Below are 4,325 nucleotides of genomic sequence, written 5' to 3' on the forward strand. Positions count from 1 at the left end.
TTCTTGGATTCTCTTTTCTACATTCGGTTTCCGCATTTCCACAATGTTTTCTGCATATGGATCTACTAGATTGCATGGACTCTTCAAATAAACCCAATTGCTTCCTTCCTTCCTTTACATGAAATAATGATTCTTTTGTCTGAAATATTTTTTCCATTGAAACCATGTTTAGAGCCTAGGCAATTTCAAGACATAAATTATAGTCATCTCCGTTAGAAAAAACGATCAGAATTTCCTTAGTCTGGCATAAATATGCTCTTTGGAGTTCTCATGGACGTTAGCTCCACTCTGTCACGGCTCTCATTAAAACTGAGTGTGTACCTTGTTAACCTGGGTTATTTCATTTAGAATGATGACCCACAGCTGCATCCACATATTGCAACTACATTGTTTGTATTCTCCTTCTGTTGATTAAGTCAGTCACAAAAAGATGAGGACTACATGACCACATTCGTATGAGGAGTAGAAAATGGTCAAACTCACAGAGAGCAATGATCCGAAAGGGCAAGCTGAATAAGTTCTCCCCTACAGCACCATGTCTGTACTTAACACTTTGTGTGTGCGCACCGACAACTTTTAAAAGAGACTAGATCCGATGTGAACTGCTTTCCCTAAAGAAAACAAATAAAAACTAAAAGATGAGAAAGCCTAAGGAGTGGTGGGTGTGTCTGTTTCCTGGGGCCAGTGATGAAATGATCCCATGTATGTATGCTATAGGGAAGATGATGCTTTATTCTATGTGTTTAGTGATACTGGCTAACTCTGCAAATGTATGTATTATAGCAAAGGCAGCAAGAGAAAGATAAGTACATCTATGTAACACAAAATTTAGAGTGCTACAGGAAGCCTTATAGTCAGTTGTTTCCTGCCCACTGGGGCGTGGCCTCTTATATTATATATGCTGATGTCGAGCTCGCGTCTGGCCTCTTTTCCAGCCACTCTTTCCGGTTGCTGGATTTGGTTTCTGTTCTCCAATCAAGCAGAGGATTATGATTTGTGAGTTTACCCCTAAATAAATAACCATCTATTTCTCAATTCTGAGCTAATATGCGATTTTTTTTATTTTTTATTTATATTTTTTATTTTCAAGACAGGGTTTCTCTGTAGCTTTTGGTTCCTGTCCTGGAACTAGCTCTTGTAGACCAGGCTGGCCTCGAACTCACAGAGATCTGCCTGCCTCTCCCTCCCGAGTGCTGGGATTAAAGGCGTGCGCCACCACCGCCCGGCTGCGATTTCTTTTAAGCGTCGTTCCATATTAGATTTCAAAAAAAAACCCTGCAAACACCTAAACTTTGAACAAAGAAAGTTAGTCATGGAAAAATAACATAGGGCTGGAGCACAGGGTAAACAGTGGACTGAAGAAGGACTCTCTGACCTCAATTGTATTTTCCTCATAAAATAGAAGACTACAGGTTGTGATGTAGCTCAGTGCTAATGAAGTATTGAACTTGTTTAAATTTCTATGTTCAATGCCCAATATCCCAAACTATAGAAAATATTAGTCCATTCATAACAGTCCATGCCTGAAATCAAAGCAGGAAGAACTGGGTTCAAGGTTATCTCCAGATATGTATCAAGTTAGAGGTTAGTCTGGAAGGAAAAAAAAGCAATGCAGCAACAAGGAAAATTCTGAGATTAAATTCTGTTTTAACAATGTGAAAGTGAGCAGAGCGAGCTCCATCTGCCTTTCCTCATGGTAAGAATGTGTGCTTTCTCGTGGTTGAAGAGGACAGCTCTCACATGAGACTCTAATCCCCTCTTTGTTGTTTGTTTGGATTTAGCTTCATTTTAATCTTGTATCTCCATGTGGGTTTGTTCATGTGAGTGTTGGCGACTGAAGAGACTCAAAGGCAATGGATCCCCTGGAGCTGGAGTTACAGGAAGCTTGTGAACCAACCACCCTGGGTGCTGGGAATGAAACATGATTCCTTTGCAAGAGCAGCACATGCTTTTAATGTTGAAGCGCTTCTGCAGCCTGTAGTGTTCCCTTTTTAAAAGAAAAATGTAATTGAGATTAGGGTGTCCTTCCTCAGTCTGCCGTTTCTTGTGTGCTTCTCATTCAAAAACAATCAAAATTCCAAGCAGGAAATTTTGAGGTGATGTTTTCAGATACCGGTAAATACAAATGTTCAACTGCATCAATTTATGCACATCCACTATATAAGAGTTAGAGTTTACCAGGTTAACCACTGTATGGTTATTTTCAATCAACCCTTATGAGCTCTGTAAGTATCACATTCCTCTTTCTATCTATCATGATTCATGCTCATTAAGTTTCAAGCAGTGAATGTATTACTTTCATAAATCAAGAAGCTTTTAGTTTCTCTCTTTATTTGTAAGGAGGTGGAGGCTCATAAGTGGTGTTGTGGCTTTTCTTTTATGCCTGTAGATTCCCACATAGATGGAGAGTCAAGGTCAGATTTTACATTCCCAGCTTTTAGTCTTTTAACTTCAGTATTATAGAGGAAAAACGCAGTGCTTTGGGCTTATGGGCAACTTCACAACCTACTAACATTGATGCAGGGCTACATAGCAATACCAGACAATATCTTAGCTTCAGATAGCTTTGTAGATAAAGGGAATTTGTATTCCTCATGTGCCTGTGTTTTTCTGAGTTGCTCTGTCACCAAATGGATGGAGATAGAAAGTGCGTAGATGGGGAAACAGCAATGGCAGATCAGATGGTTGGCGTTCAACTCCATATATGCTCTGTTTGAGGCTTAGTGTGAGGTTTGACTGATACTTTATGTAAATAGCTCAGAACAGTGCCTGGTACACTAGAATTCCTAGGTGAGTTTTAATATATCACCATTATTCATTAAGTGATTGCAGCTTTCTTCTATTATGGAGTTAGCTTTAAAGAAGTCTAAGAACATGTGATGTATGTCTTTATTGATGGAGGTTAAGCTGAATGGAAATTAGATAATGAATTGAACTCATGCACAAAAATGATCTTGATGAAGAATAAACAATAAACCTTAAATTAATGTCAGTCTCTTCTTGTCACGGCGCTCATGTGTGCCAGAGCTTCCGCAACTTTGACAGACCCGCAGTACACAATGCAACCCAACTTTTGCATGTCTTTCTATAGGTAGAGTGAAAGAATAATTATAATGCTTGTACTATTAATTGCTTATATATTGAAAATTGGTGTGTGATTTCTAAGAATGAAATAAATGATTAAAAAGTGCTGATATTGCTCTGTTCCCACAGCAGACCCAATCCCTCAGGCTTGTGGCTAACTCTGCAACAGAATACCAGTTGATGCTGCCCTTTCCCCTTCTACATTTCCTATGGAACCCAAGGACCATTTTCTCCTGGCTCTCCTCCCCTACTCAGGCAGATACCCTGATTTACCACAAACCATTCCTGTCAGAAAACCAAGTAGGCTGCCTTTGGACCTTCTGTCTTTCTCTCTTCCCCCAGGAGACCCAATCCCTCAGGCCTGTCCCTAGTACTGCAAGAGAACTCCAGCTTCGAGATCCCTTTCCTGTTTCCACGGATTCCACAGACCATCCCCTCTTGACCTCCCTCCCCTGACTAATGCTCCAACCTAGCCTCCAGTATGAGCAGACATCCCTGTGAGCACACCAGTCAAGCAGGCCAATTAAACAGACAACACAAAGCCATCACACTTGCTTAAAATCCAGAGGAAACAAAAAACCAGTGTAGTTCTTTTCTTTTCCCTCTTGGCACTTTATTTTTGAGGGGTCCCCCACCTAGCTCCCAAATAATTACACAGATGTCTATTCTTACTTATAAATGTGCTGCTTTTGCTTGACTGATTTCTAGTCAGTTTTTCATAATTTAAATTATTCTATCTATGTTTTGCCTCGGGGCTTTTACTTTTCTCTATTTCTGTATATCTTTTCTTTCCTTCTTATTCTGTGTCTGCCTGTGTGGCTGGTTGACTGGCCCCTGTCATGCTCCTCTCCTCCTTTTCTTGCTTTTCCTCTTCTCTTTTTTCACCTTCTATTTATTCTTTCTGCCTTGCAGCACCCCTATCCCTTTTCTTTCTATCTATTGACCTTTCAGCTTTTTATTGGACCAGTTAGGTGTTTCAGACAAGCAAATAGCACAGCTTCACAGAGTTAAACTGATGCACATAAAAGAATGCAACACAATTTTGCATCAGTAAACCAATGTTAAACAGCATAAATAAATGTAACACATCTTCAAGTAATATTCTATATTTTGTCCTAAATAAATAAAAAGAAAGGTTTAAACTTTAATATAATAAATCTATATATAAGAAAAACAGTTATCAAATAAGAAGTAAATTATAATATTAAGTCCATTTGCATTCAGCAAATTCAGAGAAAACA

Source organism: Microtus pennsylvanicus, chromosome 1, assembly GCF_037038515.1.
Source record: "Microtus pennsylvanicus isolate mMicPen1 chromosome 1, mMicPen1.hap1, whole genome shotgun sequence".
In the NCBI taxonomy this organism is placed as follows: Eukaryota; Metazoa; Chordata; class Mammalia; order Rodentia; family Cricetidae; genus Microtus; species Microtus pennsylvanicus.